This window comes from Arachis ipaensis, chromosome B03, assembly GCF_000816755.2.
Source record: "Arachis ipaensis cultivar K30076 chromosome B03, Araip1.1, whole genome shotgun sequence".
Taxonomy (NCBI): Eukaryota; Viridiplantae; Streptophyta; class Magnoliopsida; order Fabales; family Fabaceae; genus Arachis; species Arachis ipaensis.
The window spans coordinates 121,200,273-121,213,201 of NC_029787.2; positions in this window are offsets into that span (position 1 = coordinate 121,200,273).

Here is a 12,929-nt window from a genome sequence, read left to right on the forward strand (position 1 = left end):
TAGTAACAATCAATCGGAATACGAAGCCCTCGTTGCAGGACTCCGACTTTGTTTAGATCTCCACATCTCCACTATAAAGGTATACTGCGACTCCCTATTGGTAGTACAACAGGTAAACGACCTTTTTCAAGTAAGGGATCCTCTCCTCTCTAAATACTTACTGCTAGAAAAAGATTTGACTTCAAAATTTTTAAAATTTGAAATACAACACATACCACGAGAACAAAATCAAAGGGCCGACATATTATCTAAACTCGGCAGCACACAATCCGACTTATCCACATTGCATCAATCCACTATTACCTCATCAAGTGTTAGCCTAACAGATGTGTTAAGTGTTACACAGGAACATGATTGGCAAGATGATTACATACAATATCTGAAAACAGGTCAAGTACCAGATAAGGTCGGCAACACAAAACGGTTCCGGAGACAAGCATCTTTTTTCACATTACTCAACGGAACTTTATACCGCCGAGGATATACTCGGCCGTTACTAAAATGCCTTACCAGAGGCGAAGCTAATCTAGCCATGTCCAAAGCACATGAAGGCATTTGCGGAACACATATGGGAGCTCGGAGTTTAGCCTCAAAAATCCTATGCGCCGGTTTCTTTTGGCCGACCTTACAACATGATAGCAAGAACAAGGTTCAAACTTGTGAAAATTGCCAGAAACATGCACCACTCATACACCTCCCCATCGAGCACCTGCATTATTCCGACGTAAGTTGGCCTTTCCATCAATGGGGGCTGGACATCCTCGGTCCGTTTCCAACGGCACCGAGACAGGTAAAATTTTTAATCGTTGCAATTGATTATTTCTCAAAGTGGGTTGAAGCCCAACCCTTAGCCAGAATCACATCACAGCAAATGATTTCTTTCACTTGGAAAAATATTATTTACCGGTTTGGCATTCCTCACCACATCATCACTGACAATGGTCGCCAGTTCGTCGACCATAAATTTCAATTCTTTTTGCATAACATTAAGATTAAACAACATTTTGCCTCCGTTGAACATCCTCAGACAAACGGATTAGCAGAGGCCACAAATAAGGTCATACTACATGCATTAAAGAAAAAGTTAGATGATGCCAAAGGACTTTGGGCCGAGCTAATACCTGAAATCCTTTGGGGATACAATACAACACCACAATCATCAATAAAAGAGACACCATTTCGACTGGTGTATAGCTCTGAAGCTATGATACCACTAGAAATCTGGCAAAGCTCCATCAGAACTCAGCTCGGAAACCAAGATGAAGCTCGGCAAGCTGAGCTAGACCTCATTGAAGAAATAAGGGAAACAGCAACACTTCGACAACGAGCAGCTCAACAAACAATTTCCCGACGACATAACAAGTCGGTAAGAAACCGATCATTTCAAACGCAAATAAGGTCATACTGCATGCATTAAAGAAAAAGTTAGATGATGCCAAAGGACTTTGGGCCGAACTAATACCTGAAATCCTTTGGGGATACAATACAACACCACAATCGTCAACAAAAGAGACACCATTTCGACTAGTGTATGGCTCTGAAGCTATGATACCTCTAGAGATCTCGCAAAGCTCCGTCAGAACTCAGCTCGGTAACCAAGATGAAGCTCCGCGAGCCGAGCTAGATCTCATTAAAGAAATAAGGGAAACAGCAACACTTCGACAACGTGTGGCTCAACAAACAATTGCTCGACGACATAATAAATCGGTAAGAAACCGATCATTTCAAATAGGCGAGCTAGTGCTTCGAAAGACAGAAACGGCATGGAGACCTCCATCCCATGGAAAACTCGCAGCGAACTGGGACGGCCCGTACCAAGTTAAAGAAGTCCTCGGCAACGGAGCCTACAAACTAGAATCAATGAATGGTACAACACTACCTAATACCTGGAATATTTCCTCTCTAAAGAAGTTTTACAGTTAAAAATCAGGAACAGGCTTGTACTCTTTTTCCTACTACCAAGATTTTTTCCAAAAGGTTTTACTTGGAGAGGTTTTACTTGGAGAGATTTTAACGAGGCTAGCCTACTTGAGCCTTTGAATCCAAAAGGTCATCAATGTTACTGTATATGAACAATAAATTTTTCTTCCATTCTTTTTAACTCAAGTGTATACCAACTCTATCCCTCAATCATTCTGATATTTGCTCTTACAATTAAACTCATGCATCCAACTTTATCCATGGTCGAACCTCAAAACATGAATATCTTCGTCCAAATTACAATCCGAAGATTCTCGGCAGAAAGACTATGCAAACATAAAATGGAATATTCTGAACAGAAGTTCCAATCAATTATGCAAACGCTTTTTTCAAAAGCAAACCAAAATCAATTCATATAGCAAAAGTCAAAAAACACCATCAGCAAGCTACAAACTACAAAGTAGCAACTATAACTATTGTATTATCGATTACATCATCGAGGACAAAATATTCAAAACATAAAAGTTCTAAAAATAGAACAACATCCTACACATTCTCTGCTTCATCTTCGGCAACGCCATCATCCTCAACCATCTTCCCATCCCGGACAATCTTCCCAGGATCCATCTCAGAAAGATCAGCTTCTGGTGCGAAGAACTTCGCCTATAAAGACGCCCTTTCAAACCCCTCAACAAATGAATCCAAAATTTCATCACTCTTCTTCTTTTCCATTTCTTTAAGCTGAGCAGTTACCTCAATCAGCCGAGCTTCCATGCTCGCCAAATTAGCTTCCTTCTTCTTCAAATCCTCAACATTATTAGCATAATTTTCTTTGGTCTCCTTCAACTGTTTCTCAGTTTCAGTCAACTTACTCTGAAGTTCAGAAACAACACCTTTGCACTTACCCAATTCTTCTTTCAACAACAAAACCTCATTTCTATCCACCACCACCTTCTTATGCCTCAGCTCCTGGCTACGCCCTAAGCTGGCTAACCTCAAACCAACAACCTACAAACCATGACAACAAGAAGATCAATATATCAACATCCTACTAACAAAAATGGAATCACCATGGACATAAAAGCGGACCTTACCTGCATATACTGCCCAATAGCCATTTCACCGATCTCATTCGCCAAAGACACATCAGCTTGAGACTGACAATACTCATCCGCCACAGCCATGTAGGGATACTCCTTCCCCCACAAAGACAAACCTTCGCTCTGCTCAGATATCTCATGCAGTTTCTTCTGATTCACCACAAAGGCATGAAGCTCTTCTAAAGAGACTCCCTGCTCCTTCTCACTAGAATCATCAGATAAATCTACCACGCCCCGACTTTCTCTTCTTCACAGTCACTTTCCTACGCCCCTGGCGGGGCTGACTAACTTCTCCGGCCGCTCCCCCTTTTTCACGATTCGACGACGACACTTCCTTTTCCAGATTTTTACTTTTAAAACGTGACCTAAGGGAAGCAGCTAAAACTCCAGGGTATTTACCACCTGCAAAACAAGTACAGCATCTGTCAGAAACTCATACGAAGTTAGTATGCACTAAAAGAAAACCCCAAACTCACCCAAGTACTCTATGACAGCATCTTTATCCTCTTCTCACTTGAGTAACTCATACATAGATATCAACTCCTTACGATCAATACCCTCAACCAAAAACTCAATCAAACACCTATTTCTCGGCCATATAACCTCCGGCCCGAGTATATTTTGCGGTTCTGAGCACCACCACAAGGGAAACCTCTCTGCCAGATTCTCATCAACATAAAAGGAAAAATCTTTCTCTAAGTTCCTAACCTTAAGGTACATTTCCTTAAAATCCTTAAAAGAGGATTTATATAACTTGAATATTTCAAACCCAGGCGTGCTATTGAAATTTATCCAACCCCCTTTCCACACCCCTTCCGCTTGAAATAAAGAAAAGAATAGATCCATTGATGGCGTTTCCTCGAGATATTCCATCAGAATCTCAAAGGAACGTAAGAACGCCCAGCCATTAGGATGAAGTTGAGATGCAGCACAGTTTAACTGTTTCAAAACCTGACACTCAAACTCCATAAATGGCAATTTAACCCTCAATTCCTCTAAAACGCAGCTGTGCATGTAAAAGAATTCGAAACCCTGGCCCCGGTGATACACCCTATCATCATCACTACATGGCAACAACTCAACCTGAACCCCAGAACCGGCCCTAACAACTTTTCCTGCATTCACCTCCTTCACAGCAGCCTCATCATGAAATAAGGAGATTCGGGACTTCACATCCTCACTAACCCAGTCGTAAGACCAGTCAATCTCACCCTTTTTCTCCTTTTTAAACCCCATTAAGAAACAATAGCAAACAAACAAGAATAGAAGAAGAACAAAGTAGTAATAAGAAGGAAAAAGAAAAAGCATACATACCTCTCTTACTCATTCTGTTACCAAAGAAGATAAAACCAAACACCAATAGATACCAAGAGTATAACTTCAGATAGTAACCAGTAAAGCCAGTTAACCACAAAAAACGCTTCGAATAATAAAACTGCTACCACATCAAACGACGCAGCCACTTTGGAAAGGCAACAAGACTTTAATGCGTTCATCAATGTTTCTCTCTCCTCAGCAAAACAAGGACACAAACCCCCACATCATAATAATAATAATTTTTTAATGAAGTATGTTGAACTGGGGGCTCACCCAGTAACCTGCCCAACCAAATTATAACTCATCAAGAAGCTCAACCTGCTTCTTTAAAAACTCTCCTCAGGCTAAACTTGGGGCTGTGATATGGCAGCTATCAATACGAGTTATAACTCGGTATCGCCCGTTATAATTCGGCATTCATGACCTATAAATCAAACAACTAACATTCCTGTCTTAGCCGAGCATTACCCGTTATAGCTCGGCACTTATGAGCAATAACTCGGTCAGGTTAATGTTCCTATCATAACCGACGTTCAAACGGCACAACAATCGCTTACGTTACTCATCATACCAAAGCCGACGTTAATGCCAAAAGCGTAACGGACGAGAAACCCACCATATAAAGCAAGGTAAAGTATTTTCTTCACTAAGTTCGAATAATACAAAATACTGACCTAAGTTTCGGAGTGCCTTTGCAAGTACCCCCCCCCCCCCCCTCTCTCATTTGCTCGTGCTCTTACGTCACATTGAGAAGAAAGCTCGGATTCAAGGATTGGACGTTCAGCCACCGAGGTGATAGCTCGGTAATCATCCATCGTTAGGGGCCGAGCTATTTCGCAAGCAAGAACAGTTCATAAAAAGACTTAAATGTGTAGTATTATTCATAATAAATATAACACAACATAACCAACATAATTTAATTTAAATATAAAATTTTATGATTTATTCATTAAAAAACACAATATAAAGTTAAAATATAACATAAAAATTAATTTATATCATTCCAAAGACAAACTATTTTAAACATATAAGATTATTCATGTATTGTGTATCACATTTTTAAGATAATATTGTCAACATTTCATAACAACAAAATCAATAATAACTAAAAATTTTAATTTTAGATTCTTTTTATAAATAAAATTCATGATTATATTATAACTTCATGTCATGAGATTTAGCTGGTCTCTATAGAGTTAATACTTAAAATGGCCTCTGAAATTTGATCTCCGACTCAATTTAGTTCCTAAAATTTCAATTGACTCTAATTGTACCCTGAAATTTTGACTCGTGCTTCAATTTGACTCTTCCATAGTTTTCCGTCACCAGAAAGCTGATCTGGCAATTTTGGTTGACACCTGGCAGCAAAACAGTTAGATGACGTGGAAAAATGTTTGAAGGCGTCAATTTAACCGTTAAAAATTTCAAATAAAACCTAACAGCCCCAATTTTTTCAAATCGCAAGAGTCTCTCGAAGAGTTGAGAAGGATGTTGGGGAGCAGCACCCAAGGCTCAGGTAGCTCTATTAAAGCTCCTTCGCATGGTGGCTGGGTGAAGAACGCGCACCGTGACAGAGGTGGGAAGGTTCCCTATTGGTGCGGTTGTGGGTTTTGCATCCTATTTTTCGATGGTTTGGGACAGATTCTAATCACCATTTTATGGATGCCCTAACATTAATGTGAGTTGGTTGAATTGTTGCAACTTGATTGTGTGTCTCATTTCTCAAATTCTTCTTGGTTTTGTAGTTGCTCTTCCTCTCAATTTTTTTTAGGTTTTTGGTGTTGTAGACTGCCGGTAAGAGATGGTGCGGATTTTTTAAATGGGTAGATGGTAAAGAAGAAGAGGCCATAGTTGGGAGAAATGAAACTTCAGTTAGTGAAGATCATTGAAAAATTTATCTCTGATAGAAAATTAGTGCAGTTAAAGATGAAATTAGAATCTTAAAAATGTGGAATATTATGTTGTCTTTGTTTGTCATTATTTTTGGATTTGGGATTGTAGCTTCTGGATTAAGTGGAATGAAATATATGTAAATGTGATATGAATTATGTGAATGAAATATTGGTATGTATTTGATTGTTTTTTTTTCATAGACCTGAAAGTTGATGACAAAATAGAAATGGAGTTTTATGTTCTCTTGGGTAATGATGTGTACTGTGAAAGTTGAATAAAATTGAAATTATATGAAAGAGGTATAAAGTTTTACAAAATAAGTTATAAAAAAACAAAGATAGCCATTCATGTAGGAACACATAGTAATTAATCATTGTCATCAATGATAAGTAGCATTAACAAAAGCAGTATCTATAACACAACACAATACCCTACATAACAGAATTTCAGAATATCCTTAACCAAAATAGATTACCCTACATGACAGAGTCTCAAAATATCAAAAGAGCATAGTTTGATCAAATGCACTTTACAAAAAATATGTCCTACACAACATCCAGTCAACATTGTAAATTGTATTCTATTTTGTTGTTGGTGGTTTGAAGCCTGGAGTGGGGACGAATTTCATAAATTCTGTCAAGCGTGCAGCTGTCCCAGAGCCCATTTGTTAGTATTCTTTGTTTGTCCCACCACTTTTTCTTTTAGTCTAGCAGATGACCTGGTTGTAGTAGAGGTTGATTTGAATGAAGTGGCTTTAGATTTGGGTGCTGAGTTGGGAGTTGGATTGGGCTTGGGTGCTGGTTTAGGTGTTGAATTGAGTTTGGATCCGGACTTGGGTGTGGACTTAGTTCTATTTGAGGTGGATTTTGGTTTAGGAACTGGTTTAGATGTGGTATTGGGCTTAGGAGCTGGTTTGGGTGTGGACTTGGATTTAGGTGCTACTTTGGGTGTGGGCTTAGGTATCTCCTTAGATGCTAGTTTGGGCTTAGTTATCTCTTTAGGTATGGACTTAGGTGCTGGTTTTGGTTGGGATGTCTCCTTTAATTGGGGGTTGGGTGATTTGGGTGCTGTATTGGAAGGGCCTTCAGCTGTGGAGTCAATGGGTAAATGGGTGATTTCGGTGCTGTATTGGAAGAGCCTTCAGGTGTTGTAGGATTGGTTTCTTCAGAAGGAATGGTTGGCGTATAATTTTTTGGGCTAGGTGTGGTCCCTTTGATATCTTTGTCTACACCAGTGTGATCGGGTGTTAACGTTATCAATTCAGGTGGTTCATCTACCATGGGTTGGGAAACTTCATGCTCATAGTATATGTGCACTCTTTCATCATTATTCTTTGCATAGAAACACATCTCTACCAGCTCCTTGTCATGACTTAGTGTTCACAGTCCACTCTTCATAGGTCTACCAGGAACAAGCCACCAACACTCAATCATGTTAATATAACCTAGGACCTTGTAGTGATCTCTCAGTGAAAATACGTCTAGTACATCCTCATCCAACCCAGACAACTCATCAGTATAACCATTGTCATAAACCAAACTACCATTTGGTTTCGAGACAAAACTACCTCCATGATGATACACAATGGTTATACTTTCATCTATCTATAAATAAGATTAAAAAAGATACAATAGTTAAAAATAACACTTACTTTAATATATTAAAAACAGTAATTTAGATTACAGACAATTCAATTGGAGCTTAATTAGTTATAATATATTGAATAAGTTAATCATAACCAAATATCACTGTCTACAAGGAATAGAATAATAGAATGGGCATCAAATATCTATGAGGTGAAAATTTAAGCCTCTGGTTTGTACTGATATGCGATCAAAATTCAAAATAAATTTAGTGTTAGTTGAATTATGTAAAATTATAGAGACAAATTTAGAGTACAAACAAAAAGTAAACAATAGAATTCAAAAACAAGTCCCACATGTATTTTCATAGATCAATGCAATTTCTCAAAGATATACAAAAGTTGTTCAGTTGTTCTATACCACATCTCATAAATTTTACCGCATAGATTATTGTATCTATTATATTTAAAATGATTAAAAGGTAACAAGAACATATTGAATGACATACAACATGACTCTACCATTAAAATTACATAGTTTTCCAATGAAAAATCAATTAAAAAGAACAAATAAACAAACTAACCAGAATCGCGCAGCTAGAATGTCAAATTAAAAGCTAATATTTTGCAACAAATAATAGAATCAATTCTCAATTAAAATGGGATATGAAGGAGTAAGATTGTCATTTTAAAATGAAATATGAAGAATTCATGACTGCGTTACAAAAAATTATAGGATTCAGTTGATCACAACCACATACATACAAAAAAATTAAACCCTAGCATATAAGAACTCTACTATCATCAACAACCGTAATCAACCAAAGTCCCCCAAATTTGTCCCCCAAATTTTCACTGATGAAATAGAGCGAAAAAAATGAAGACAAACCTCATGCAACATTTTGCAAAAAATAGAACATCGTATGTTAATAGAAACGATTTTGTTACTAACCTGTTTTCGAAGAGATGGTGATTTCCAGGCAATTAGTCTTCACAATAGGGGCAAAACAAGTAAGAAAAGTTTCAAGCTTTAGTTACAGCGACACCCATGGTTCTTCTCTGAAGGTACGTATACGAGGGGAGGAGAAGGAAGAAGGAGGGTCAGTTGGGGGTTTCATTTTTAAGTAGTTAACGTTTGGATTTTGGTATTAACCCCTTTCTCATGTCAAACGACGTCGTTTCTAAATAATTTGGGCGCCAAGAGTTAAACGATGTCATTTTGATAGTGTCAGGTGTCAACCAAATTTGCCAGGTTAGCTCTCCGGTAATGGAAAACGACAGAAGGGCCAAATTGAGGCGCGGGTCAAAATTTCAGGATAAAATTAGAGTCAATTGAAATCTTAAGGGCTAAATTGAGTCAGAATCAAATTTCAGGGGTCATTTTGAATATTAACTCGGTCTCTATATGATAGGATTTCTTTTTTCTCTGTTCCATTCCTATTTATTTGTGAGACAGGCTTTTATTCCTTGAGAATTTGATGGGTCTCTCACCAAGAGTAATAATTCCTACAATTATTTTTGCTGATTTCTAAATAGGGGTGTTTATCGTGACTCGATATTTATATTTTTTAAAGAGTAAATTACCAATTATGTCCCCGAATTTATAAAACGCTGACATAAATACCCCTAATATTTGTTAACGACAATCATACCCTTGAAAAATTTAAAAACAGAATAAATCTGCCCAACTGTGAGGAGAACCCTTCTTCGTTAAACGGAGCTTGGTGATGTGGCAAACGGAAGTCCAACGTGGCATCCGTATTAGGCTCTCAATCCCGTTTTGTCCATGTATCCCCAATTCAACAAACCCTAATTGCCCAATTCAGATGAAATGACGAAATTAACCCTAAGTGAAACACCATATTTAACAAAGACTATGTTGGACGCGCGAAACTGAAGAGTTTGTGGGTGGTCGTCTCTGTTTCTCTTCGTCTGTTGTCGCTTTATATTCGTTTCTTGGATTTGGCAACGTCACATGCAGTATCACATTTGGCGTTGATACGGAGTGAAGAAGTTGCTGTCGATCAACCAAGGTTTTGGTAAGCATCTTATGTTTGCATTGTTGTTATTATCAGTCGTTTGGGGTTTGCAATGGAGGTATGATGATGGTGTTTTCATGTGTTGTGTTAGCTGATTATGACTTTTTTGATGATTTTTGTCAGATGGCTACGCACATCACATTTGTTTATCACCATCGGGGTTGGTTAGAGAAGGATGCAGATGGTGTGCTGAAGTATAATGGTGGTTTAGTGAGTATCATCGAGAGGGTGCATGTTGATACTTGTAATCTATTCCTTGTTGAAGGCTTGTTTCTAGATTTAGGTTATACTAGGTTTAATGAAGTTTATTGGTTGGAGCCAGGGATGGATTTAGCTAACGAGTTACGGGTGCTGAGAAGGGATGCCGATGTGGCTAAGTTGTGTGATGCTGCACTGAAGAATGAAAACAGGGTCCACTTGTATTTTGAGCATCCAGTTGATGCAGATCCAGAGTATGTTGATGAGGCTGAGGTTTTGGCTAACGAAGATGTTGACATGCCTCCTTTAGAAGACCAGCAAAATCATGACCAGGAACCCCAACAAAATGAAGAGGAGGAAGGATATGAACATACAGAAGTAGAGAGAGTTCCTTTATTAAATGAAGCAAATGAACAAGACGATCCCCCACAGCACGAGGAGCAACAACAAGAAGAGGATGAACCAACGTTGAACAACGGGGGGTATGATAAAGCATTGCCAGAGGAGGCTGGTACTGAAAACCTTTCTAATCAAACTGAGGCTGGAACAATTGAAAATGAGGCCCCCAATTTAGGAGACAATCAGCAGACACATGTTGAAGACCATGAGAGGCTATCTAATCTTGAAGAAGTTGATGGCAGGGGAAGAAAACGCAGGAAGAAACATGCGAGGCCCCCACCATCTGGTAGAGATCAACCTGCACCACAAAACAATAGTGATGCACATGCTGGTTAGTATATGAATTGTAGATCAACCTCATCTGTTGATGCTTTGAATGATGTTGTCTTCGTAGGTGGGACATAATTCCAGGACATGTCCTAATAAGAAGACTCATGTTGCAGCTGAGGAAGATGAAGATGCACAACAAGCACCTGAAGCAGGTCAGCCGGCAACAGGAGGAATTGTGCCACCCAGGGGCTTACAAGACATGTCAGACTCAGAGCAGGAGATGTTTTGGGAAGAAACCATGGATGCAGTTGAAGAGGAGCTAACCCAAGGCCACCCACAGTCTGAAGCTGATGAAGAGGTAGCTCATTTCTCAATAATTGTTGTTTACAGTAAATTCACATGTACTAATTAGACTTAATTTCTTGTAGGCCAACATGAACACATCCGGGGCAACAACTCATGGTGAAGGAGGGAGAGCTGCTAGATCCAACCCTGCAAGGAGAGCACCAAGATCTAAAACTCCCTCCAATGCTGCTGCGGCTGTTGCTGCATCTACTAGCAAGGAAAGATCCAGGGTAAAGATGCCTATTAGGAGACACCCCTTATCCCAACCAAGTATGAGGCCCACATCTACAGCTCCAACAGCCCAACCCAATGTTAGGCCCATAGCTCCAGGCCCACCAGCCACTCCAAGGCCCAACCCACCATTTAGGCCCTCATGGATAAGGCCCGTTGCACCTTCTACAAATGCTGCTGCTGGTTCAAGAGTTTCAGACTCCACAAGGACTCCACTTGTGTCAAATGAAACCATGAATGGTGCATCTAAAGCAACCACTTCTAGGTTCTCAAAGTTCATGCCAAATCAGTCAACTTGAGGGAAACTTTGGTGCATAATTAGTTGATCTTTTGGGTTATAAGTTGATATTTAGTTGCAGTGGTTTATGTAGTTTTTGGGTTGTATGTTGATATTTAGTATGGTTGGTTATTTCCTTTTGTTGGACAATTTGAGTATTTTGATATCTGGTATTAAGACTGATTAGCCAGTATCTAGTATTTTGGATGGAACAATTAGTTCTAATGCTTAATGTTATGCAGACCAATTACTTAATCTTGTGCCTTTACCAATTTTTATTTCTTAGGTCTATTTGAAATTAGTTAACATATCTCAGTTACCTTTTTAGTTAGATTCACTTCACTCAATTCATGCTTCTATTAGTGATGCAATTGAATTCAAGACACAGATCCAATTGCTCAACAAGTGACTAAATAGCCACAACAATGTCAACATAACTTCTAAGCAACAATAACAATTAACATTCATTAATAAACCCTGTCCTACAGTCATCCCTTGTTCTATCTAACCAAACAAATCAAACTCATACATAAACTCAGTACAACTCCACCCAGAATGAAACACACAAGCAATTCAACTCTCTTCATCTGCTCTATCAACATCTTTCCATCTATGTGTGTCGTCTCAGTCTCAATACTGGTAAACCTCCCTTTCAAGACTCCACATGTATTGCATACTACTGTGTCATTATTGGAGGATTCTTTCACCCCAGCAGATTCCTCAATAGATTCATCCATCCACTGAAAATAACGGCACCCAGTGTTCTTCGTCTGCCCAACACAAATACAGTTCATCAAGCTCGATTCTCAACCGGAGGGGGGGGGACAAATGAAGCAGAAAAATCATACATACCTTCCACAGAGGACACCTGAAAAACCATCTTTCTGGGTTTCTCCTCGTCTTCGACTTCAAGGCCACCACCTGAAGACGGCAGAAGCATGTCCCATCATATGGCTTGCTCACATGTTCTTCGAGCCCTTCAGAGCTACAATTTTCCATACACTGTATCCTTCGGTTACAATTTGACATGACTCTGCTTCCACTATGCATGGCTCTGGTTAGGGTTTTGCTTGCTGCTCAAATTGGGGAAAACGTTCCTACCTAACACTATATAAGGGAGAGAAGGGATTGAGAGCCTAATACGGATGCCACGTTGGACTTCCGTTTGCCACATCACCAAGCTCCGTTTAACGGAGAAGGGTTCTCCTCACAGTTGGGCAGATTTGTTCCGTTTTTAAATTTTTCAAGGATATGATTGTCGTTAACAAATATTAGAGATATTTATGTCAGCGTTTTACAAATTCGGGAGCATAATTGGTAATTTACTCTTTTTTTAAAAAAATTATATGTATTAAAAT